The sequence below is a fragment of the Callithrix jacchus genome, chromosome 11 (assembly GCF_049354715.1).
Source record: "Callithrix jacchus isolate 240 chromosome 11, calJac240_pri, whole genome shotgun sequence".
Taxonomy (NCBI): domain Eukaryota; kingdom Metazoa; phylum Chordata; class Mammalia; order Primates; family Cebidae; genus Callithrix; species Callithrix jacchus.
Window position 1 is genome coordinate 83,701,532 of NC_133512.1, and position 27,986 is coordinate 83,729,517.

The following is a 27,986-nucleotide window of genomic DNA, read 5'->3' on the forward strand; positions in this document are numbered from 1 at the left end:
CAAGAAGATTTATGAAAATTTTAGGGTAGTCGAATTTTCTTTTCTTCACAGATGTCTTTGAGCTTTATCAATTTCTAAGCTATAATTTGCATGTTGGGAGGGACTGTAATAAAAAACAAAGACTGAATATCATCTTCAGGGGCCTGTTAGCACTTAGGAAAATGTCAAAATTAAAATTAAAGTTTGATATAGGATTTGTTCATGTAACTTTTAAGATGTACACTTTATAAATTCAAAAATTAATGCTTGCAAAGTTTTTTCCCCCTTCTGTTTAGGAAATATCTCTAAATAGTACTACTAATAATAACATACAGCAAGCCAACCCTTCCACATATACTACCTTAGATATTTCTCATCTACCTAGAAGGTAGAGTGGAGAAATACTATTATTATACCCAATTAACAGACAGGGAAATAGAAATTTAAAAGAAATTGAATGACTTGCCCAATATCACATTTAAATTGTTGGAAGGCTGTTAAATTCCATATCTTGGACCCTTAGCCTCTATTATAGTACCACTGAAGAGACTGAAATGAGAGCCCCTGGTTGGAAAATGGGTCATAAGCAGAAAATTCTCCTTCATTCATTATGTGCTGCAGGCTATATAGCTGCATTACCATTCCTATATCCAAGGTTGGAAATGTAATTTGATAAGCTTTTGCAGAGCTAGAAAGCCCAGCAGGAAACAGGTGCATGTGAGGTATAGTATCTGAGATTTCCTGGACCTGGTTAGTCGGCACAATTGGTATCATATCAGTTTTTCAAGAAGGTGCCACTTGCAGTCTCAATGCTGAGACAAAATATGAATACAGCCCATTTTCTCAAACTTCATCTACATCCCTGTATTTCTTGGTTAGTTTCACTCCCTAGTTGAGAGTTATTGGGTCAAGATAGGAATAAACAACATGCTGGATGGATGGGACAGAAGTCTGTGAGTAAAATACCTTGAAGTAATCATTTTCCTGGTGTTTTATCTCTCCATCTCTGGAGTATCTCAGAAAATTCACTCTTTAAATATGCACCAAGAGGACTTATAATTCCAGGAAGATGGAATAGACATCTTTTTTCCTATTCCTCCCACTAAATACAGCTAAAAACTCTGGACATTATGTATAAAACAAACATGATTCCAAAAGGCAGAAAGAAGGTACAACAGCTGGGTACCTCAAGACCAAATGAACAACAAAGTGGTGAGTTTGCTGGATTTTTTTTTCCTTCTGTTTCAGATTGAGTACTGGAGAAACTAGTAACCCAGAAATGTCAATGGCCTTAGACTTAAAAAAACAAAAAATGGGGAAAAAAAACAAACAAGACATTCTCTCTAGTATTTAAGGAATAGGAAAGGTGCAGCTTAGTGAAACAGAAGACCTGAAAACTTTTAAATACCACAGAAAGAACTGTAGCCCCACTTCCACTATCAGCAAAGGCTGAGTAGAGTGCCAAGACCTCCACCTTCACCAGCTGTAGATGTTCCAGGCTCCCCACTGAGGTGGTGTCACAGAAGGCTGGGTGGGGAGCTGACACTTTCATCCTCACCAGTTGATAGTAAGAACCTCCCTCTTCTACCCTGGGACCCATGGAGACCATCTGGAGGGCCTGGACTCCATCCCCACCTGGTGGTAACAAAGCAAGCTATCCCCAGTGTCAGTGAAGAGAATGTGGGGAGCAGTCATGAGGCTTCCACCTGCATCTGGCAGGAAGAAGGAGGCATCCTCCCTTCTGATGAAAGAGTGGTGTCAGAGGGGGCCTGCTAAAATAAAAGATTTAAATAAGAGCCACAGCCTTTTAAATATAATACCCCAAGTGTCCAGATATCAATAGACAATCATTCGTCATACTAAGAACCAGGAAGATCTCAACTTGAATGAGAAGATAATCAACAGATGCTGAACACCGAGGTGACAGAGATGTTAGGATTATCAAGGATTTAAGCAGCCATCAAAAGGTGCTTCAGTGAGCAATCAGAAACATGCCTGGGACAAATGAAAAAACAGGTCTCCACAAAGAAACAAAAAGATACAAAGAACAAAATGGAAAGTCTTGAACTAAAAATACAACAGCAGAAACAGTTAATTTAAGGATAGAACACTAGAAATTACCCAACGTAAACAAGAGAAGAAAAGACTGAAAAAAATAAATAGAGCTTTAGGTATGCATCATGCTATAACAAAAGGTCTAACCTTGGGTTGCTGGAGTCCTAGAAGAAAAGGAGAATGAGGGTGGAGCTAAAATTTTTAAAAAGAAATAATGGCTGAAAATTTCCTAAATTTGGGAAAAAGCATAAAACTGTGAGTCTCAAATACTGAGCAAGGATAAACCCAAAGATATCCATGCCAAGATACATCACAATCAATCTTCTAAAAACTAATGACAAGGAGAGTTATGAAAGCAGTTAAGACAGAAATGATGCAGGAAATGTACTGATTTTTAGCATTAGGGAAATAGGCTAGTTACATTCAAACTACGGAAAATAGAAATATAAGTATTGGCAAGGACCTTAAATTCTTCACTTGATTTCAACTATTTTTAACTCGGTTGAGCTAACACGTACAGTGCATTTACTAGATATCTACAAATTGTGCTAACCAGAACATTTGTTAATCCCATTTTTGCCATAACTGCTCCATAGCAGGTGTTATCCCTCATAGAAAATCAAGGAATTTTAGAATTGGAAAGATCCTGGATAGGCTTCAGCTCTGTGACTAATCTAAAAATGTCAGCATGCATGGGAATTTTCCTAGGGAAAAAGATGATAGCTTTCATCAAATTCTCAAAAGGAACTGGTGGCCTAAAAAGGTTAAGAGCCACCATAAGGATTCTGTTCTTTTCAGGCAAAGCCATATAATCCAAATTAAATAGATGAGAAATGAGGCTATTTTTAGAGGAGGTGTTCCCCATCATATCCATCAAAATTCCTCAAGAGAATTCTCTACTTTTAAGGGGAAAATAGGGAAATGCCTCTCCAAGGTACTTTTAGAAATACACGTTGACTAAAGAATGTTTGTCTGTAGTCTTATTTTGAACACTTTAAAAATAGTACCTGGAGGTGACTAAATGACTACTGCACTGTGATTTAAAATGTACTTTAAGTTTGATTTCTCCCATCCCAATGGGAAAGTTGACGTGCAAGGAAGCAGCAGCAGCCTTTCTATGTAAGCACCAATGGGCTGGTGTATAAGATGACAACTGTTCTACAACTTGCATCATTCCTTTTTCCTTCTTTAAAACAAACAAACAAAATGCATGTACAATCAAGCTCTATTAATTCCATAATATTTAACTGCCAATTAATTTGAATAAAGAATGTTAGTGCTTCTTCTAGCAAAAAAATGAAACAGTTCCATGTCTTTATTACATAATCTTCCCTCACTCCTTGTACCCTTTAACCAAAACTTTCATGCAAGCCAGGTCAGCTCACACTAGAATTGCACCATAAACAGAATTTTAGGTTGCTGGTGCCTATTTTTGGATAAAAATTGAAGCTCCCAATATGATCTGGAGAGTGAGCTAGAAATTGGAACATGCATTTTAGGAAAAAATTTGCCTACTTACTTCTAGTGTGACCCTAAAGTTTGATTTCCTTAGACTATTTTATGCTGGCTACAACTTGAGAATCAAATGAATCACTGAGGACCCTTGTTAAACATGGAGTTCCAGGCCCCATCCCACAGCCATACAACCAGGAGAAAGACCAGGGAATCTAAAAGTTTTATCAAGTGCCTGAAATGATTCTTGGGTTCAAGCAAGTTGGAAGTCTTTTTAAAACTGTAATGTGCACACAAATTAACTTGGGGTTTGGAAACCAATGCTGCTTCTGATCCAACTCGTCTGGGTGGGGCCTGAAATTCTACATTTCTAACAAGTCCTAGGTGATGTTGCTGGCTTGAGGACACTTTAAGTAGCTAGGCCAGAGTGGGTATTTCATTTGGCTGGCATGCAAATCAGTTTAGGCCATTTCATTTTCCTTCTGTATATCTAGATTTTCTATCAGGGGCTTCTCTGACCTCAATGCTGCCCAATTCTTATTTGTCATTGATTATGCCTCTTTAAGCTACTGCAGTAACAACACAAGGTATCCTGCCCTTCTCCAGTTAGTGTATATAAAAATCCACAATGGATAAAAACAGCCCCAAATAAGAAATGGACACAACACAACTTACAACATAATGGGTTTATATTTAATATAGCACTTCTCATCCAGAGGATGTTACTCAGTTAATATAAAGTTTTTTCTTAACAAATCTCTTTTCCATGTCAATGTCTATAGTGTTCTTTTAACATTAATTTTTTTCTACATTTCATTAGATACACTGAATACATTTTTCTAAACGTTTTTTTCCCCAGAGATAAAAGTTTCCCTTTTTAGTTGACTCTCTTATATCTAAATACAATATTAACTTGAAAGACAACAAAACAAAAATCTAATAAAAAGATGGAGAAAAGACTCTTCAATGATTCAGGAGGCAGTGATTATAACCGCACAGGGGTGATTTCCTAAGATTCTGGGCAAGAACTTCCTTCTTCCTATTTCACATGCTTTGAGAATTAGAAAACTATGAAATATTACTTATGTAAATTTCAGCCATCTTACTTCTTTGACCTCTTTTCTAAGTAGCAAATACAAATTATAGGCTGCATTTTTCTACACATTATTTGTTGCAAAGAAAACTTTTTTCCCCAATTTATATATGTATGTTTGTTCCCGTTCATTTCATTGAAACAACAAAAAAAATGTAAAACTCCCTTATTTACTGATTCTTGGAAACTTTCAGACGCCAAAGTTCAGGTTTAGCCTCTATTGCACAAAGTCTGAAAAGGGTGAAGTCTGATTCAGTAGGCCTTTCAAAGTCACATCTGTCCATTTCTTTTTCTTGCATATACCCCCAAGCAGGCACAAATGCCTGTAATGCTGAGAACCACACCTAACAAGAGGGCGATTGCATCACCAGCTTCTACTGCTTCGACAACAGGCAGCACCAAAAGCAGTGACATGAGGACTAAGGACAACTGTGTTGAAACTGAGGTCATGATGTTGGAATCTTGAGGGCTGAAGGTTCCTAGAAATTAAACATGGAAACAAAAAGGAACCATTAAAAATTCCTTCCTTTTCAAATGACAATATGAACATATGACAAATAACAGGCTAGCCAATCTTTTGGATACTTTATAAATCATTTCAGATCCATCTCCTCATTTTATAGGTGGAAAAACAGAGGGATGTTAAAGACAGTAATTTGAGGCTTATCTCTCTATCTCACACTAACACTCTAAACCTAGCAATTTTCCACGATAATGCCAACACCTTGTGCATCAATAAAAAAATACTGAACAGGAGTTCAAGTTTTTAATTAAGAACAAACAGAAAAAATGCACGAGACACTAACTTGGAAACTTAAAATATCCTAGTGGGTAAAAATTACATTTTCTTAGGGTCTCTCCCATCCAGGAAATGCAGACAAATCTGGCCAAAGTCACATAACATCTAACTCTGAGAAGTTGTGGGGAATTAATAAGACTTACCAAAGAAATGGTATATATAGAATTCTATCTGACTTGAAATTTTCCCTTCCTGGAGCTCCGGATGCTGAGATTAAGAGGTTCCACGTGACACTACCTATGATTAGAGTGGGGGGTGGGGGAGGAGAGAAGGATTTAAAAATTATTATTACTATTATTATTTTAAAGAGGCAGCTAGACTCAACGAAGAGCAGGAAGGCTATATGGACGGTAGAGAGATAGGTACTGAGGAGAGAAAACAGTCTGTCCAACAGGGAACTAAAAAGTTGGTCAGTTCACCCACACAAGAAAACGTAAAAAGAAACAGAACGGAGAGATAAGTTCATTTCAGAACTTCATATTAAGAGCTGAAAAAGAATCCCAACTTTGGCCCGGCAAGGTGCGAAGCTTCCCCTGTTTTGCAAATACACTGGTGCAATCTAAGTATCCTCTGGAAACGAGTTTGTACATTACCTTCCAGGAAGCAGCCATTACAGGAATGGCGAGGAGGAGTCGTTAAACTACATTTCCCACAATCCCTGCCGCCGCCGAGTCCCATGATGCCCCTGGGCGCTTCTCTGTGAGTGGCAGAGGGCGTGACGGTCACGCTCTGGCGGAGACGAGGAGTGGCTGACACTCTGGGCTTCTTTTCACTGCTCAGCGTTTTACTCTTAAATATATGGTTTTGTGTGTTTGTATAAAAGCTCACTTCAAAATAAAATAAAGAAATAATAGCAAGTGTTTTCTACTCTGTTGAGTCTTCAAGGCATACACGGCATTCTATCTCTTTCTTTGACTAAAATGACACAGCCAGGAGAGAGAAATCAAGTAGACCCCTCTGTTCCGGATGCTTTTAAACTAGCGGCTTCCAGCGTTTCTGAAGCAAGAAATCTCTGTCACCAACTTCCTAATGAACCAGATGTCATTTATTAATTTTTTAATCAATGGGGAAAAAGCACGTTGAATAAGGCATTTTGAAAAATGTTTAAAAAATTGTAGTGCAAAACAAAGTTTAGAAAAAATGGGTTTAGCCCTGTTGCAGATGTCTCAGGATTCAGGTCCTAAAGTGACTTAATCTGTTCAAGAGTTCACTGTGTTGATTCCTTCCTAGTCATGTTTTTTTTTGTGTGTGTGAGAACTCTGCTCCAAATATCCCCACCTATTTATGAAAATATGTAAAAATATTGCTTTTAAATCATAAAATAAGAATTAGTTATTTGTATATTTAAGTCGTAACCTTTCTGAAAGGCACTCTTTAAGTCTAATAACTGTGAACTCCTTACTGAACCTTCCTAGTCATCTGATCTTCTGAACTCTTTCAGGATTACTGATTTGACAATTTATTTGCTATCCTCACATTAAAAATTATTAATGATGAGGGCTGGGTGTGAAGTAACCTGTCTGGTCTGAAAGTCCCCTTGGTTTAGTCTGTTAGATAATACAGGTACATTCAGTTCATTGCCCATAATTAGCATGTATTATTGTGTTGTCATTCCTTTTTCTTACATACCTAGTCTCTCTAGCTAGCAAAGATTTATGTTCCTGGCGCCTAACAGGGCTCAGTAATGTTGACCTATAAAAAAGATTTGATTAGATAAATGTGTCAACAAGATCTTATGAGAGACCAAGAGGTGCTAAATAAACCAAACCAAGGTGACTAGAAAATTGGAAATCTGAGAATAACTGCACAATAATGTCAGCATTGTTTCTCTAACCTTGATTATTTTAACAAGGTTTTGCTCATTGCATCCTTTTTTTTGAGCTACTTTTAGTTTTGTACCTTTGTAATAAATTATATTTGGAATAGGAGCTATATTTTCATAGCTCCCAAAATGTTCTTTCAAATCCTACTGTGAACATTTTGTTTTTCCCTACATGTTTATTTTTCCTTATGTGTTTATTTTAGTTAGCTAAAGTCAGTAGAGACTACTGTAAAGTTAGTATCGTTACAGAATTGTTTCTAGGCATGTCATAGGCATGTCAACATTAAAGATAATAGTGTGGTTTTAAGTTTAAAGAGTCTGTAAATGACAAGATGCTTTCTTTATAAATTATAAATGGTTTTTATTAGTTTGTGACATATATTATATTTGGAAATGTCAATGGGGGGGCTTCCAGTATTAGCTGATGTAGTTGTAGAGATTAATTTTTGGAATACCATGAATATGATAATCTCCTTCACTTCTTTGACCTGCTCTTGCTGTGTAACATTTTTTTTTTAAGATGGAGCCTAGCTCTGTCTCCAGGCTGGAGTGCAGTGGCATGATCTCAGCTCACAGCAACCTCTGCCTCCTGGGTTCAAGTGATTCTCCTGCCTCAGCCTCCCGATTAGCTGGGACTACAGGTGCGTACCACCATGCCCAGCTAATTTTTGTATTTTTTAGTAGAACCGAGATTTCACCATGTTGGCCAGGATGGTCTTGATCTCTTGACCTTGTGATCTGCCTGCCTCAGCCTCTCAAAGTGCTGGGATTACAGGCATGAGCCACCATACCCAGTTGCTGTGTGACTTTTAACATATCTTCACTCTATCTCAATGAACTGTTATTTCCTAGCTGTAAACCAGATTAGATATTTTGGCTAGATCGCTGACCAGGATAATAAATGCCATGCTGTATGTGTGGTCTCTCTTCTAAAAAAGGTGATGATAGATGAGCAGCTGCTTCTGTGCCCAGCATCTGCCAACTACAAGCTCTGCTTGTGAACATCTCTGGTAGCAATGTGAACCACTGATTTTCTGAAGCAATGCCACACTCCCATTTTTCCCAAGCTGTGTGAATGCTTCTACAGGCTTCTTTGTAGTTGTTCTTTTGACATTAAGTGTCTAGGGTTATAGAATTCCAAAATTTAATCTTTAAATTCAAACAAATCTCTGCCTTTATCATCCTTTACTAAAATAGAGATCAATGGCAGCCAGTGATTCTTAAAGAACTTTAGTTACTTATCTGAGCAATGAAGAGCAAAATTTTCCATCAGTTGTTACCCAGAAATGGTTTCAGAAAAAAAAAAAAGAAGTGGCTTCTGTTCATTTTTCTATTAGAAGTGGGTCATTGGTAGGCCCTGAAGGAAAGCACCTCAGGGATCCATCAGAGGATGCAGGACAGACTGACATCAGGATTTTGCAGTGACTGATGTGTGTCAGGAAATTTATAAAACCCAGACTTCCTCATTAGCAATTGAGCCAAACCAAGTGAGTCGAAGTATTTTACTGGAGCTTCACAATTAAAAAGATCAACCCAGAGTTAGTCAGTGTTTCCCGTGATTAATAGGACATTTATCACTGAGAATATTATGTTAGAGCTAACTAATCATTAGGCCAAAAGGATGGGATATGCTATACTTTCCAGAGGTGTTCAACTACTGCAGAAAATATCTCCTGAGGCTTAAATACTTCTTGTACCAGCATTTTACAGAAGTGTATGGGAGAGATACAAAAGGTAATTTCTGGCACAGTTCCAGGCACCCTCTAGAGCCCGTTAGGTATGTGGTCCTCACTCCCACCAGTAAACATCAGTTGTTTGTGGGAATCAATCATACACGTAAGCTTATGGAGTATGGGGAAGGAGAGAAATCCCACTCACAGGCTCTAAAGATTCCACTTTTACTTATATTGCTGAGATTCTTGGAGTAGGTTAAAAATTACTGAATGGGGCAAAGTTCTAGTTTTGAAAAGTTGTGACATTATCTATATAGCACTTTATCTGTAGTAATGGACTGATTCAAACAGGCTTTGGAGATCACCAGAGGTTGATTCCAAATTCACCTCTGCTACTTTTAAACTCTGTAAACCTGTGCAAATTATCTAACTTCTTGAAACTTGAGGTTTTTCATCTGTAATAAGGGTAACACCAATCTTCATAAGGTTCTTAATGCAGATTAAATGAGGTGACATATAAAGTGGCTCAGTGTGGTCAGTGTAAGTGACACTATTATTGGCAACAGACTAGACCTTTCAGAGATGAAGTAGATGATCAAATAATATTTATTGAGTTCTACACAAGAACATTTAAAATCAGAATGAGCTTATATCATAAGAGGATAAATAAACATTTATTATAGAAACAAATTTTTATTAGAAAAAGTGGTTTCATGCTGCATGGAGTCAGATTGATTGACTGACATTTGTATTTAACAAACACTTAAAATAGTGACTAATATGCACCAGTAACTATTCCACACATTAACAAATATAAGCCCCTCTACTCCTTAAAATAATCCTGTGAAGTGGTTACTGTTGTTATTCCCTGATGAAGAAATTGAGGCATAGATAAGTAATTTATGCAAGGTCACATAACTAGTGAGTGGTATATATCCAGGAAATATAAGAAACTCTATATTTTTGTCATTATCCACATGCTGCTATGTGGAAAATGTCCACAGGATCAAGCACCATTTCAATTTTCTTTGAAATAAGGAGTTCTAATGTTGCTTAGAAGCCTAATCATAGTGACTCACTGAGGGGTTGCTGGTGTTTGTGAACTTCCCTCTGGACCCTAGTTTGGTGAATGAGGGAATGCCAGTATTCACCTAATTTATCAATTGATTTTGGCTGAGATTTAATAAATATGTACAAAAAAGTATTTTTTAATTAAAATATATCCGACTTAGGCTCAAAAGCACACATACTGAAAAGCATAGATGTTTCCTGTCAACATAGATTGTGAAATGTTGGAAAACCTCAATTATCATGAAATAACTGAAGTCCATATACTATACAAAATTCAAAAAGAAAGTCAAAGAGACCCTTTGAAAATTATTGCAAGAAGAAAAGATAACTATTGGGTATTGAGCTTAATACCTGGGTGATAAAAGAATATGTACACCAAACCCTCATGACACCTGTTTACCTATGTAACAAGCCTGCACAGGTATCCCCAAACCTCAAATAAAAGTTAAAAAAAAAATCTTTGCTAGAGGTCAAGAGCTCCCTGCAAAAATGTAGGGAGGTTATTAATAATTTAGCCTGTTCATTTCACAGGGAAATGTTAATTCCTTTGTATAGACCAGGCGCTCATTATAATTAAGAACTGGCAACAATGGAAACAAACAGCATGAAGTTAATAAAATTAAAGACATACTGGATAGAAAATGCAAATAGGAGAGGATTCTACCAAGATGGCCGAATAGGAACAGCTCTGGAGCACAGTTTCCACTGAGAGATGCAGAAGGTGAGTGATCCCTGCATTTCCAACCGAGACCAGGAGATCCCTGCTGGGCTGAAAAGTGGCTCGAGTTATTAGCACAGAGCTGCATGGCAGCTCCGGCTGGTGCTGTGGGTTCTCAGCACAGATGTGGGTAGATGTTTTGACTATCACCGAGAGTGCCTGCAGGATGGAGCTGCCCACTCCCCAGAAAGAGGGGAGCTGAAAGCAGGGAGAGAGGTGATATGACTCAGTGGGTTCCACCCCCACAAAAACCAGAAAATTGAAGGTCTCTTGCTTGAGAATTTCACAGCCAGCACATCAGTTCAAGCTCAACCTGGGACACTTGAGCTTGGTGGGAGGAAGGGCGTCCACCATTGCTGAGGCAGGTCTAAACCTACCTGTGTAAACAAAAGCCAGAGGAAGCTTACACAGCAGCTGGACTGAGTCCATGACAGTCCAGCAGTGTGTCTTCAGGCAGACAAGGGACAGACTGCCTCTTCAAGCAGCTCTCTGACCCCTGTATAACCAAAAAGATGCCTCATACAGGAGAACTCCAGCTACCAGAGGAAAGATCAGGCTACCGGAGGAAGCTATCAGAAGGAAAGATCAGGCAGTAATCCTTGCTGTTCTGCAATTGCTACAGGTGATTCCCAGGCAAGCAAAGTCTGGAGTGGACCTCCAGTGGTCCTATAGCAGAGGGACTTGACTGTTAGAAGGAAAAATAGAAAACAAAAAGAAATAGCTTCAACATCAACAGCAAGCATGTCCACTCAGAGATCACATCTGAAATCACCACCTTCAAAGATCAAAGGTAGATAAAGCCACTAAGATGGGAAGAAACCAGCCCAAAAAGGATGAAACCATTGAATACCAGAATGCCTCTCCTCCTCCAAGGGATCACAACTCCTCACCAGCAAGGGAAAAAAACAGAATGGAAAATGAGTTTGACAAATTGACAGAAGCAGGTTTTAGAAGGTGGGTAATAAAAATCTTCTCTGAGCTAAGGAAACATGTTCTAACCCAATTCAAAGAAACTAAAAACCTTGAAAAAAAGGTTAGACAAAATGCTAACTAGAATAACCAGCATAGAGAAGAACATAAATGGCTTGATGGAGCTAAAAAACACAGCACCAGAACTTCATAAAACATACTCAAGTTTCAGTAGCTGAATCAATCAAGCAGAAGAAAGGATATCAGAGATTGAAGATCAATGCAAGAAATAAAATGAGAAGGCAAGATTTGAGAAAAAAGAGAGAAAAGAAATGAACAAAGCCTCCAAGAAATATGGGATTATGAAAAAGACCTAATCTACACTTGATTGGTGTACCTGAATATGATGGGGAAGCTGGAAAACACTCTTAAGGATATTATCCAGGAGAACTTCCCTAACTTAGGACTGCAGGCCAACATTCAAATCCAGGAAATACAGAGAACACCACAAAGATATTTCTCAAGAAGAGCAACCCCAAGGCACATAATTGTCAGATTCACCAGGGTTGAAATGAAGGAGAAAATGCTAAGGGCAGCCAGGGAGAAAGGTTGGATCATCCACAAAGGGAAGCCCATCAGACTCACAGTGGATCTCTCAGCAGAAACTCTACAATCCAGAAGAGAGTGGAGGCCAATATTCGACATCCTTAAAGAAAATTACTTTCAACCCAGAATTTCATATCCAGCCAAACTAACCTTCATAAGTGAAGGAGAAAAAAAATCCTTTATGGAAAAGCAATTGCTGAGAGATTTCATCACCACCAGACATGCCTTACAAGAACTTCTGAATGAAACACTAAACATGGAAAGGATCAACCAGTACCAGCCACTGCAAAAATGTACCAAATGGTAAAGACCAATGATGCAATGAAGAAAGTGCATCAACTAAAGGGCAAAACAACTAGCCAGTAACAAAATGGCAGGATCAAATTCACACATAACAACATTAACCTTAAATGTAAATGGCCTAAATGCCCCAATCAAAAGATGCAGACTGATAAATTGGATAAAAAGTCAATGCCCCAGTCAAAAGATACAGACTGGTAAATTGGATAAAAAGTCAAGACCCATCAGTGTGCTGTATTCAGGAGACCTATCTCATGTGGAAAGACACAACTAGACTCAAAATAAAGGGATGGAAGAAGATTTACCAAACAAATGAGAAAAAAAAAAGCAGGGGGTTGCAATCCTAGTCACTAATAAAAGGGACTTTAAACCAACAAAGATCAAAAGAGACAAAGAACGGCATTACATAATGGTAAAATGATCAATGGAACAAGAAGAGGTAACTGCACTAACTATATATACACCCAACAAAGGAGCACCCAGATATATAAAGGAGTTTCTTAACTATCTACAAAGAGACTTAGACTCTCCCAAAATAATAGTGGGAGACTTTAACACTCCACTGTCAATATTAGACAGATCAATGAGACAGAAAATCAAGGAGGATATGCAGGCCTTGAATGCAGATATGGACCAAGCATACCTAATAGACATCTACAGAATTCCCCATCACAAAACCACAGAATATACATTCTTCTCTGCACCACATCACACTTATGCTAAAATTGACCACATACTTGGAAGTAAATCACTCCTTAGCAAATGCAAAAGAATAGAAATCATAAGTTTCTCAGACCACAGTGCAATACAATTAGAACTCAGGATTAAGAAACTCACTCAAAAGCACACAACTACATGGAAACTGAACAACCTGCACCTGAATGACTGCTCAATAAATAATGAAATGAAGGCAGAGATAAAGATGTTCTTTGAAACCAATGAGAAGAAAGACACAATGTACCAGAATCTCTGGGACACATGTAAAGCAGTGCTTATAGGGAAATTTATAGCACGGAATGCCAACCGGAGAAGTGAGGCAAGATATAAAATCAACATCCTAACATCACAACTGAAAGAACCAGAGGAGCAAGATCAAACAAATTCAAAAGCTAGCAGAAGGCAAGAAATAACTAATATTAAAGCAGAACTGAAGGAGATAGAGACACAGAAAAACCCTTCAAAAAATCAATAAATCCAGTAGCTGGTTTTTTTAAAAGATCAACAAAATAGATAGTTTGCTAGCCAGACTAATAAAAAAAAACAGAAGAGTCAAATAGATGCAATAAAAAATGATAAGGGATATCACCACCAATCCCACAGAAATACAAACTACCATCAGAGATTGCTACAAACACCTCTATGCAAATAAAGCAATAAATATAGAAGAAATGGATAAATTCTTGGACACTTACACCTTCCCAAGAATAAACCAGGAAGAAGTTGAATTCCTAAACAGACCAACAACAAGGTCTGAAGTTGAGGCAGAAGTTAATAGCCTACCAACCAAAAAAAGTTCAGGACCAGAAGGGTTCAGAGCTGAATTCTACCAGAGGTACAAAGAGGAGCTGGTATCATTTCTTTTGAAACTATTCCAAACAATAGAAAAAGAGGGAATCCTCCCTAACTCATTGTATGAGGTCAACATCATCCTGATACCAAAACCTGAATGAGGCACAACTGAAAAAAAAAAAACTTTAGGCCAATATTCATGATGAACATCAATGCAAAAATCTTTAATAAAGTACTGGCAAACCGAATGCAACAGAACATCAAAAAATGTATCCATCACGATCAAGTAGGCTTCATCCCGGGGATGCAAGGCTGGTTCAGCATACACAAATCTATAAATGTAATCCATCACATAAACACAACCAAAAACCAAAAATACATGATCATCTCAACAGATGCTGAGAAGGCCTTTGACAAAATTCAACAGCCCTTTATGCTAAAAACTCTCCATAAACTAGGTATTGATGGAACATATCTCAAAATAATAAAAGCTATTTATGAGAAAACCACAGCCAATATCATACTGAATAAGCAAGAAGTGGAAGCATTCCCTTCGAAAACTGGCACTAGACAAATATGCCCTGTCTCTCCATTCCTACTCAATGTAGTATTGGAAGTTCTAGCCAGAGAAAACAGGCAAGGAAAAGAAATAAAGCATATTCAATCAGGAAAAGAGGAAGTCAAATTGTTTCTATTTGCAGATGACATGATTGTATATTTAGAAGAGCCCATCATCTCAGCCCAAAATCTCCTTAAGCTGATAAGCAACTTCAGTGAAGTCTCAGGATACAAAATCAATGTGCAGAGATCACAAGCATTCCTACACACCAATAACAGATAAACAGCCAAATCATAAGCAAAATTCCATTGACAATTGCTACAAAGAGAATAAAATACCTAGAAATATAACTAACAAAGAATGTGAAGGACCTCTTCAAGGAGAACTATAAACCACTGCTCAAGGATATAAGAGAGGACATAAACAGATGGAAAAACATTTCATGCTCATGGTTAGAAAGAATCAATATCATGAAAATGGCCATATTGCCCAAAGTAATTTACAGATACAACACTATCTGCATCAAGCTACCATTGACCTTCACAGAACTGGAAAAACCATTTTAAACATTTTAAATTTTGGTTCCATATGGAACCAAAAGAGAGCCTGTATAGCCAAGACAATCCTAAGCAAAAAGAACAAAGCTGGAGGCATCAAGCTATGTGACTTCAAACTATACTATAAGTCTACTGTAATCAAAACTGTATGGTACTGGTACCAATATGGAGATATAGACCAATGAAATAGAACACAGCCCTCAGAAGTAATGCCACACATCTACAACCATCTGATCTTTGACAAACCTGACAAAAACAAGCAATGGGGAAAGGATTCCCTGTTTAACAAACAGTGTTGGGAAAACTGGCTAGCCGTGTGCAGAAAGCTGAAAGTGGACCCCTTCCTGACACCTTACACTAAAATTAACTCCAGATGGATTAAAGATTTAAACATAAGACCTAACCCATAAAAACCCTAGAAGAAAACCTAGGCAGAACCATACAGGACATAGGCATAGGCAAGGACTTCATGACTAAAACACCAAAAGCATTGTCAATGGAAACCAAAATAGGTAAATGAGATCTAATTAAACTTAGGACTTTCTGCACAGCAAAAGAAGCAATCATTAGAGTGAACCAGCAACCAACAGATGGACAAAAATTTTTGTAATCTACCCATCTGACAAAGGACTAATATCCAGAATCTACAAAGAACTAAACAGATTTGCAAGAAAAATAGAAACAAACCCATTCAAAAGTGGATGAAGGATATGAACAAGCACTTTTCAAAAGAAGACATTTATGAGGCCAACAAACATATGAAGAAATGGTCATCATCACTGGTCATTAGAGAAATGCAAATCAAAACCACATTGAGATACCATCTCAAGCCAGTTAGAAGGATGATCATTAAAAAATGTGGAGACAAATAATGTAGAGGATGTGAAGAAATAGGAACGCTTTTACACTGTTGGTAGGAGTGTAAATTAGTTCAACCATTGTGGAAGACAGTGTGGTGATTCCTTGAGGATCTAGAAATAGAAATTCCATTTGACCCAGTAATCCCATTACTGAGTATATACCCAAAGAAGTATAAAGGATTTTATTGTAAAGACACATGCACCCATATGTTCATTGTGGCACTGTTTACAATAGAAAAAACCTAAAACCAACCCCAATACCCATCAATGATAGACTGGACAAGGAAAATGTGGCACGTATACACCATGGAATACTATACAGCCATAAAAAGCGATGCATTTGTGTCCTTTGTAGGGACATGGATGAATCTGGAAACTATCATTCTCAGAAAACTGACAGAAGAACAGAAAACCAAACACTGCATGTTCTCACTCATAGGTGGGTGTTGAACAATGAAAACACATGGGCAAAGGGAGAGGAACATCACACACTGGGTCTGTAGGGAGTGGGGGGCTAGTGGAAGTACAGCAGGGGGTGGGGAATTTGGGAAGGGATAACATTGGGAGAAATGACTGATGTAGGTGACAGGGGGATGGAGAGAGCAAACCACCATGGCATGTGTGTACCTATGCAACAATCCTGCAAGATCTGCACATTTACCCCAGAACTTAAAGTACAATTAAAAGAAATGCAAATAGCCTAGAATAGTCAATTTTGGCCTGAGCAGTCTTAACTTGATTTCCCTTGAATTGAAAGATTTATGAAATCTCTGTCTGGCCATTTTTGGCAAAATCACTCAATTTGGGAAACTGAATTTACACTTTGGATATCTCAGTTTGTTCATTTGATAAAGCCTTTTTGAGTCAATTTAGACATGTTGCAATGTATATAAGGTTAGAAGTTATTGGTAAGCAGTATCTGGGAAGTGGTTACTTTTAAATTAATTTTAGAAAAGTAATCAGTCACTTTTAGTTTCTAAATTTGTTTCTTTTGCTAAATCACATAGATGGTCCAGGTAGAACACTTTATGGTATAAACATCAGTTTCTGTGTCATGTGATTATTTATTTATGTATGAAATGGTGAGCCAGACAGCAATACTAAAGTTACTTTACTCTTGCTTATAATATTTTGATTGTTTATAAATCTATTCCCTGAGCCCGTTATGACAACAGACTACTTGTCTGTAAATACTCTAATGTTGTTTGAATTAAAAATATTTATAAATTTTAAAATGACAAAAGATCTTATTTTCTGCAAGAATAAGTTTACTCAAGGAGGTTTCCAGATTTTCCATTTTAGTTTAAAGTAAAATTCTTTATTTTAAAGGTGGAATAGGTTATATTAAAAAAGATTGCAACTGGTTAGGAAAAAGTCCTGTACAACACTATTTATAGTTTCGTTTGATTTTGATTTGGACTCATTTTAATACATTTTAAGCTCTTGTTTCTCAGGAGAGTCAAAGTAAATAATTGACCTCAATCTGACAGCCAGAATGAAGCACTGCTTTTGTGAGCATGCCTATCAACACTTGTGAATGTATTAAAGTGAATGTGGTGGCTATATAAGGGAAGGGACATAATCCTTCCATCTGCCCTATTTCAATAACTCTGTAGTAGAATATCCTACCTACCTTTGGTCACTGGACATTAAAAGGGACCCATACAGATAGTAGAGGATCCAGGGAAGAGTGACACAGTTTATTATTTATCCAAAATTGGACTTGGAAGTGTCTTCTCAAAGTGTGTTCCATGTTTCACTTGCATCCCAATTACCTGGTTAGTTTATTTAAAAATGCAAACTTTAGAACAAGTTCTCTTAGTAGTTCTTAGGTTTATTTGATCTTAGAACCTTTGTCATTTTATGGAGGCTGATTATTTGGGAAAAGGTGACATAGGGGCAACTGAATAACATTAACCTGATGTTAAGTTAACTATGCATTTAACATGAACCAGTTAGAATTATTCATCTTGCTTTTGAATTCCTTTTCGGTTATTGATGAAGTGGAAAATACAAAACTTTTTACTATTTGTATATATGTCAAATGACATTTTTTCTTATTTATTACAGTCTTTCATTTTTGTCCTTAAGACTCAATAAATGTGCAAAACCATTCTAATGATTTCAATCATTAAAAATTAGAAGCATCTGATTCCTTGAAGAAAACAAAGCCTTTCCTAGCACTGAGAAGGACACTGAGTAACAAAATGGACAGTACCCCAGATATAAAAAATGTGGTTATGAATTTTATGTGGTTGTTTCTCATAACAACCTTTGTAAAAGATTAGGACAAAGCAATATATGTGACTCAGTAAAATTGATTAGAAAGGTGTTGTGTTGTGGGTTCCCAATATGTATGTTTCTGGTGACAACATTAACCAAGAATTGAATTTGTAAGGTCTTGGACCTATCCTCCCTGAACATATCTTCTCTCAGTAGGTATTTGGAAGAGACCTGGATCTCCTGGAGTGCTAGCATTCTAAATTGCTGGCTTAGGGCCCATCCATATGCTTTGAAACTGAGAGATAGTTATCCTATTATGAAAGTAGTGAGATAGTTATCTTGTTATGAAAATTGAGTAGTTCTAACAAGTGTTCTTCCTACGTAGCTATAGCTGGATAAAGTGGGGCTTGGGCCCAGGATCCTACCTCTTTTGGTTATATCATGTTGATTTCTCAGAGTGTTCTTAGTATTATGATAACCACATAGTGACAACCCACAAATACTTATTGAATAAGTTAAAAACTAAGACTTTAAGGTTTTAAGGTTTTAGCAAACATAAAGCTCAGTTTGCATCAACACGTATGACATAGCTACGAAAACAGCGACTACGATCTTCGGCTGCAGGAATTGATGTGAATTATCTAGAAGAGGGAGGGAAAGCTTTGCTTTGCTCTTTCCAATATGGGCTATGCCCAGCAGTTTGCTTTTCTCTTATGAGTTCCTATTTTAATATAAACATTAACAAACTGGATATTAGCAGTATAGTGATGAGATTAGACTCAATAGCTGAAGAACATAGTTGATAAACCATGGGATGGAAATGAGAGACTCAATGAGAATGTCTGCCATTTTCAGTAGCTCATCCCACAGGGAAGGCCATAAGAGAAAGAAATTGGACCTGTTCTAGATGGCCAGTGGGGAAAAGTAATGGGCATGTTTTTAGCTTGATAGAATAAAAAAGCTCTTTTAATGTTCTAAGAGGGAATTGGCTGCCTCAGTGAGCAGTGAACACTTGATCAGTCAGAAGGGTGGCTTAATGGACACTTGGCTGAGATGTTGTAGAAAGGATTCAGACTTCAAAAAGATACTCACATTAGATGTCCCTGAAGCTTCCTTCTGAACCTGGCATCCTCTGATTCTCTTATCTCCTCCTCCCACCCACCCATAAGTCCTATGCTGGTTGTCTGGTACTCATTACAAGGGCTTGTTTTAAGAGTCTTCGAGACACTGTTATTTACCTTTCCAAAGGCTTTATTTTTAGTATTTAAGAATTTCTGTATTTCTTTATTTAAAACTAGGAGAAAAATGGACTTTTTTCTATTTCTGAAAACTTTGGTTAATATTTTTACATTTATATATACCTAAATATATATGATAGATTCTTACAATTGTTGTTAATATTTCAACATCAGCCTGTGTAATCAATGCTATTTTATAAAATATCACCATGTAGGCTATGGTGAACAGATTAAAAAGTGGGTTCTGTATATTTTATTTATACCAGCAAAGGTTTATAATCTGAGGATCAAGATATAAGGTTGATCAAGCTTTTAAATGTGATATGTCCTCAAAGTGGATTTCTAATGGAATACCTTCAAAATGCTTTTTTTTTTGTCTTGAGTCAGGATGATCTCAACAGTCTTATATATATCAAATTATTGTAGCATACATTTCTGGATGGTTCAATCTTAGGCCAAAGTAGATTTTCCTGTTTCTTCCTATTCTAAAAAGTTCTGCTTTTCTGAGAGATGAGCTATTTTAATTTACTCTTTGAGTGAGTAAATCCCTTAAGCACTGAACATCAAAGTATATTTGACTTTTTAGCATGTGGGTACCAAAATATGTACAGTGTAAAAATCTGAAAACACGTTGACACTGCCTTTCACATTCGTTAGATGCTCAGCTATCCAGGGAAGCAAAACCTGAAAAAAGACAAAGTTTAAGACTTAATATGTGATCAATACTGGATTATATAAAATGTTTCTCATTTGTAAATGAAACATTCAATAATCATTAGACGGGAAAGTTTGCAATGAATACAAAAGTTAGAAGGGACCAGGCTATTGTTGTGTTCCTCCCTTTGCAGCACAACAGTAAGAGGAATGCTACCTTGATGCTTTTCAAGCGTTTCCTTTTATCCCCAAGTGTCAAATATTTTCTTTACTTTCAATTGGGGTTAAAATAGGACATTCTAGCCACAGTCTTGGTGCTTCTATAAGGAACTACACCTGCTTGGATCTTGTCAGGCCTTTGGTTACACAATTGCAGTACCAGAATTAGGCCTTAGATCTTTCCATACAAGTGTGGTTCCAAAATCCTGAAATTTTTCAGCCTTAGCCAATTTTCCTCACTAGTATGAAGCATGCATTTGTCTTATGGTAATGAGAACTGTTATGTGGCACGAACAATGTTAGGATGTAAAAGTGCAGTTATTGCCCAGATTGAAGTTAGGGTGCTGGCCTTCATTGTCTAGTGGAAGCTAGGTGTTCCTACAAAGCTGTGTGTTGTACAGATTTTCTGTAAATATGTAATATTTTCTCTTGATTTATACTATATATTCAAAGATAATCTTTTTCCTTTTTTCTGATTGATCTCAAGTGAATGTTAGACATTGAATGTTTGTGTTAACATTTCCTATGTTTTAATCTCTTGATGCAGTATTTTATAATTTTTAAAGCAACTCTGCTTAAAAGACAAAAAACTACAAAACACTTTTTTCCTTTCTATAAACATACACACACACCTCACACAGAAACACAGACAGTGGCAATTATTTTGTCTAAAAATGACATTAATAAAGGCTACCCAGAACTGCGTATATTTTCTAGGCCCAATACAAAATGAAAATGTGGGGCCTATTGGTCAAAACTAAAGATTTCTAGATAGGGATAGCAGGGATACAAGAGCATTAAACTGGACATGTTAGTCTTCTAGGTGCAGGGCTCCATGTGAATGTGAAGATCACATGCTGTGGGCCAATCCTGGACCAGGACATGAGAATCAAATCAAACCTTTAATAATGGTAACTTCCCAGCTCAGTTTTCAAGGTTGGCTCCACTCTTCTAAGACATCAGATGTCTCACTCTGCCTGAGGCCTGACTCAAACACAGGGTTGGCAGCACCAGGTAGAGGAAAATGCTGCACGAGGTCCAGGCACTTCCTCATCAGAACCCTTCCAGAAAGTGCCTCTGGCCTGGAGCTATGACCTATTAAAGCCCTTCGAGCTTTCTATAATGGGGACCAGGAGCCCACCATGCTCTTCTGCCCAGCCACATTGGGCTTTTCAAGAGCTTTGAAAGGAGGGACAAGCCGCAGCTACATGGGTGGTGAATTCTGTGTTTCGTGTTCAGGCCTGAAACTACTAGTGCACTTAGGAAGCTAAGGATACAAGGTCTGGTGGATTCTCCGTTGACTGGAAGCTTGTCCCAAGCTGACTTAACACAGCAAACTCAGATTCAGTTAGAGTTCAAGATTTGGCTGCCTTTAAAGCTAACTTCAGATTCAGTACTAGCAGAGTCTCAGGCTCCCAGAACACATAAAAGAATGGGTCTCTGCCCCCATTTGCCTCTACTTATTTCCCCAAGAAGAGTAAAGTCCTGGCATTTGGTTATAAGAAATCATGGTCAAGTTAGTGCTTTATCTGTAGTTGATAGAATTTCTACTTAAAACAAAGAAACCAATGAACAATCAAACAAAAAACAAGATTTATTTTTGTGGGCAAGACTACTTTTTTTCTGTGACAACATCTAAAAAATCATATTGTCTTAAAAGGGAGACACTTCACCATATTTTCCCTGGTGTTGCCTGATCTATTTAGTTTGTTTTGTGTCCATATGCTCTAGAAAAGAAGCTTAGGTTTCCATCAGCTTAGACAAATGAGACTACAGTCAGGTGAACCAACTTATTTAATTTCTCCTCTCCAAAAGTGGTGCTACTAAAACATCAACAATCCTCAAAGCCAAAAAGATACAACCTCCAAACCTACAATCCCTTTATACCCTGTGGATCGAGAAGTGGATGGAATTAAAAGAATCGGTTGATTCCTTGGCAACCTTTCATTAATTTCCAAAGGAGATTTTAAGAGATTAATTGAGAACATGAAAAATAAATGTTATTGTAACCATTCTTCTTATTTTGTTTTGAAAAGGCCCAACTGGACTTTTATAAGTTGAATAAAATATATTTCCCATTTTCTATGAGAATATGGTAATCTATTATAAATAAATCATTTTTATTGTCCTTTGCTTTTTGTGCTCTTTCAATGAGAATTTATTCTGGACTCTTATCCCTCTTATAATTGCGTAATGGTAAAATTAGATAAATTTTAATACCAATGAATTGCCTTCTAAATTTTGTTGCAGTTAAATGGAACTGGAGCCAATTAGTGTAGATTAAGTTCTAGATGTTGTCTCTGTCTCGGTGAATAGGTTCACATTTGTAATGGAAGACCAAGACTGATATTAGGACCAGTTACTGATAAAATCAGCAAAACTACTATATGATATCATGTTTGCCTTACATAATTATAAAGATGGATTTTAGATTAGGTTGTCTGAAAGTAGAATTCTGAGATGAAGAGTTATATGTAAAGATTTTTTGAGATGTGCTCTCCAGAAATGAACCCATGAGGAAATGAGAAAACATAGTTAGGGTAGTGGGGGAAGCTGATTCATAAGGCAACTGAGGCCACAGGGAGCTTACAGGGAGCTCTGGAAATGAGATGTCTCTTAAGAATTATTCCATACTGAAGCAAAGGGGACTTTATTCCTTGACATGAGTTGGTTCATTGGCTGTGAGTCTGCCCTGAGAAGTACTTAGGTGAGGTAGTTGCTTGTGGCCTAGAACATTTCTCTGTCAGGGTTATAACTGTAAGCTTTTACCAGATGGTATTCCTCAAAGCTGGTACTCCTTTAACCCTAAAGAGGGAACCTGGGTGGATCATCACAGTATCAACCATGCTTGGTAAGGTAGCTCAGCTTTCTGCAGTCTACTATATATGGCATGGAATAGCAGGTTGGCAGGGAGGATTAATAAAAATCCAGTGGCTTCCACTGGAAAGGTTAATTAGAACTGTGCTTACCACATCTGTTACCTTTATACCATCAAAGCAAGCAGAAAATAGTCATACTTTACCTCTTTTCCCACATGTCACACTCAAAACCATAGCTTAGGTATTGTGTTTGAGAGCTGAACCTTAGATGTTTTATTCAAATGATTCTTCTAAATTGGACAGGTTTAGTTTATCTTGATGCCAACTGGCTTATAACAGTCTCTGGTTTATTAAAAAATAGGTATTTAACAATGACAACAACAACAACAAAAATCCCAGTGATTTTTGTTAAATAGCTGGTTTTGTATTAGTCATTTGAGAAAGTAGTAATGTTTCTTTTGATTGAATTTGCTTCCAGTTGTCATGCTTGTTTAGATTTAGATAACAGGAGGCATGTTAGAGCTGTGTGATACTCTAACCCTCTGTTAACTAGGTGGTTACAAACCACTGTGAAAAGGAAGCAGTCGATTGCCTTTAAGACAATTACATGTCACTGGGATGATCCTGCAGCAGTAAAGGTTAATTTTTATATTAGTAAAACTAGAGAGATCTTTTGGCAAGCTCAGGCCCTTGGCTTTCTGGAAAATACAACCCATGTTTATACTTACGGGACTTCACTTTAGTGATATCAGGGCCCCTGTCAATCCTTGATAGTATAGAGTTAACATGGCCTGGGTAGATGTGTTTCCAGGCATTGAAATGTGGGATGCAAAGCTGAGTGGCTTAATTCATTGTTATTATCTTGTATGTTTTTACAGAAGTGCTACATGTAAGACAGTCATGAAACAAAATGACTTGGATTTTCTCATTTTTTCAAAAAATACCGATGTGCTAGGGAAGCTAAAAGGGAACACCAAATTGATGATAATAAATTCCTATGGACATATCAAGGCAGATAGAGTAGAAGGCATCCTGGAAGAGTCACTATCTCAGAGGAATCCTGTAAGTTGCATAAGAATTTGCCATATTAATGCCATAAATATGGCAGGGAGGTTTTCTTAGTAAGAGAGGGCAATGGATGGAAAGGCCTCAGAGAAACAGAGCCTGTCTGTAGTTCATGACAGCTAAAACACGGGCTATTTTTATAAGAGTCAGTAAGGAGAAGGGGCTTAGGAGGTGAGTAATATTTTTGATTACAAAAATATTATATTGTGGGCATATAAGACTTTATCTGGAGAACACAGGTAACCACTGAAGTGTCTTCAGCAGAAGACTACTCTGATCAGATTTGCCTTTGGAGAGCAGTATGATTAGCAATAGGAAGGACCACAAGGAGAGGCATCAGGACCAATGAAGAGACAAGGAAGAGGACATGGGCAACCAGATTAGGGTAGGGACAATGAGGAGGGTGAAAAATGAACAGATGTGAGAGGCCTTTAGCAAGAATGTTAGATCGATGTTAGGTCTTGGCAACTCATTGGAGGTGGGGTAATGACAAACAAAGGTATTGTTGGACAACTGGACAAATATAGTGGAATAAATAAACATGCTATTATGTATGAAAAGGCAGGGCTCACCTAAGCCCTTAACCTACTGTTTTCCGGTGTCATAACGGCAGTTTATTTTATTGAAGGTGTTGAATATCTAAAAGCTCTATTACCATTTATGTTTAATTTGGCATATGATCAGAGATTTTGGTGTTTCTGGATTGGACTGGGCATGGCTGATAGTGAGAAATAAAGAATTTTTGATTCCCAATTCCAAGTTGCCACCTTCAGATGATGAAAACAAAATAATAGAAATTTTATAGAATATTTTATAGAAAATAGAATAACTTTTTTTTTTTTTTTTTTTGAGACTGAGTTTCATTCTTGTTACCCAGGCTGGAGTGCAATGGCGTGATCTCGGCTCACCGCAACCTCCACCTCCTGGGTTCAGGCAATTCTCTGGCCTCAGCCTCCTGAGTAGCTGGGATTACAGGCACGCGCCACCATGCCCAGCTAATTTTTTGTATTTTTAGTAGAGACGGGGTTTCACCATGTTGACCAGGATGGTCTCGATCTCTTGACCTCGTGATCCACCTGCCTCAGCCACCCAAAGTGCTGGGATTACAGGCTTGAGCCACCGCGCCTGGCCCTAGAATAACATTTTTATAATGGGAGATCAATCTTTACTAAGTCTTGCTACAATTACCCCAAATGACACTTACCTCCGTATGTTCTCTGATTGTTTATGTTCTAATTATTGTTACTGTAAGTTTCACTATGTTCAATGGATAAATGTCTAAATTGTTCTGCACAATTTTATGGTTAATATATACATCTAATTAAAAGGACTTTATTAAACTCGTTTTCACTAAACAAATTGCTTTATTTTTCTTAAGAAAATATAATTTTTAATCTCCCTACAAAGAATATGAGGATTATTCAAAATCAAAGAGCTAGGTTTTTAGCTCATGCTACAATGTTGACCCAATTATCTAGCAAGTCTATGATCAATTTCAATAACAGAGTTTCCCTTTTTCTTATTTGATTTTTAGAGATAGCAGCAGGAGTTTGAATTTAAAGCTAATAAACAGCCATTTCCAGGAAGATGCCTGAGATTTAAAAATTGTTTGCATATATTTTGTATATTAAACAGGTTAAACAAAGGTGTTCTTTTTCAAGTCTGAGAGTTTATATTAATAAATAATCTTGTTCTTTTGGCACTGGGCATTGCATTTAGAGAAAAGAATGTCTATGTAAACACATCTGTCAAAAAAAGGCACTTTTGCTTACAAAGATTAATATTTGTGACTGAAGCAGTGAGGCTTCTAAACAAAACTTATTATGAGGTAATTTAAAATCCTTTAGAAAAGCAGTTGGGACTGCCTGATGCATATAGACTTCTAACTGTGAATTTCAAGATGGCGTCCTAAAATTATAAGAAATTCTAGGGTTTAGGGTAGAAATAATATACTTACATACTTCTCCAAGCATACTGAGCACCAACTCTGGGCCTCTAGGTGGGGTTAGATGGAGTGTTATGGTGTAGCCACTGACAGTGCTGTGAAACCCCTGTGCTCCTGATAGTTTGGTTGCAGATCACTATGTTGTCTCCCACCTTCATCCTTCCATGACCTCAATTTCCCTCTTGTGCTTAGGTCGTTTAAGAGGAAATAACAGCTAACAAATTCTGTTCTACTTTGGGTGCCCTCAGGCTTCTTCACATTTATCCTGCCCTGCTTACCTCCTCTGCATAATTCACTGAAACTGTTTGTTCTGCTGTATTCCTGTCACTCTACACTGGAGAAGCATCCAGCTCAAGTAATTCATGATCCGCTGGAAAGCACCTGCACATTTCTTCAGATTTAATTTGGATCATCTGCTCCCTCTACCCTTCTCTGCTCTTCCTGGTTAGAGCTACCCACCCCTGCCTTGAACCCATTGTGTATGTTGGACCTGTTTCTATCACAACTACAAAACCCTGTATTGCGCTTGTCCTTATTCAGCACCACACCAGACAGTAGGCCCTTCTAGGATGGAAATTGTATCATTCATTCTTAATGCTCCCAGTCTAGCACCGTGCCTAGCCACTTCTGAAATGACAAATACATGTATTTCTGCTTTTCTTTTCTTGAACAAATTATTTAAAACAGGAAAGTCTGATGGGCAGGGAAGTAGGCACATCCAGTTCATCATCAGGTTCTGGTCTGTTTTTCTATTTAAACATGTCTTGTATCCAAGCTCTACAATTTGCTCTCTCTACCTGTATTTGCATTCTCATTCTCTCTCTGCTGCACTATTAAAATGGCCTTCAGATGGCCTCTGTTCCCTTTAGGTTTAACCCTCATATTCACCCTCCAGATAGGTGGCATAATAATTTTATGATGTGCAGATCTGAAGATGTTTCTCTATAGTTTATGGGATAAATTCTAATATCCTTAGCATAGCACACAAGCCCTTTCATGATCTGGCCCCTATTTGTCCATTTTCATCTCCTGTTATTTTCTGCTTCAGCCATAGTGAACGTCTTGTGTGTTCTCATACAGTGCAGTTTATTGTGCCTTGTTTTGAATTTTCCTATTGTAAAAAATGCCCCTCTTGAGTCCAGTTTTTTTTTTTTTCTGGCAGATTCCTATGCACGGGCAGATATTGAGAGAGAACGTGCTCAGCATAACTTGGCTTTACCACTTACTTACAAACTGTTTAAACTTGGGCAAGTTGCTCACTTCTCTGTGTCTTAAGTTTCTCATCTGTAAGTCAGGGATAATTATCTCTCTGCTTAGTAAGTATGCATATTGCATTAGTCAGTTCTCCAGCAAGACAGAACCAATAGGATGAATAGATAGATGATTGGTAGATAGGTAGGTAGGTAGGTAGGTGAATGGATGGATGGATAGATAGATAGATAGATAAGAGGGGATTTATTAGGGGAATTGGCTCACATGATTATGGAGGCTGAGAAGTGCCACAACAGGTCACAGGCCAGATAAAGATCCAGGGATGCTGGTAGCATGGCTCAGTTTAAGTCTGAAAGCCTCAGAATCAGGGAAGCCAAAGGCCTAAGAACCCAGGAAGCCACTGGTGCAAGTCTCAAGAGTCCAAAGGCCTGGAATTACGATGTCTAATCATAGGAGAAGAGTGTCCCAGCTTCAGGAGAGAGAGCGCAAATTTGCCTTTCTGTTCTATCTATCCCCCAACTAATTAATTGGGTGGTGCCTGGCCATATTAAGGGTAGATGTTCCCCACTCATCCATTGACTCACATGCAAGTCTCTGCCCAAAACACCCTCACAGACACACCCAGAAATTATGCTTTACCAACTCTCTA

At 37.6% G+C, this 27,986-nt stretch overlaps 2 long non-coding RNA genes across 2 annotated transcripts in view; one reads left to right on the forward strand and one right to left on the reverse strand.

Moving 5' to 3' along the window:
• The window catches only part of LOC144578279 (uncharacterized), a 480,728-nt gene that overhangs the window by 212,987 nt on the left and 239,755 nt on the right, over nt 1–27,986 (forward strand). The gene's annotated exons all lie outside the window — the stretch shown is intronic.
• On the reverse strand, nt 4,158–6,001 carry LOC100894539 (small integral membrane protein 30). Its single transcript, XR_622388.4, has 3 exons — nt 5,972–6,001; nt 5,522–5,615; nt 4,158–5,058 (listed from the first exon to the last, which is right to left on the reverse strand). It is a non-coding gene; the product is annotated as a small integral membrane protein 30 (long non-coding RNA).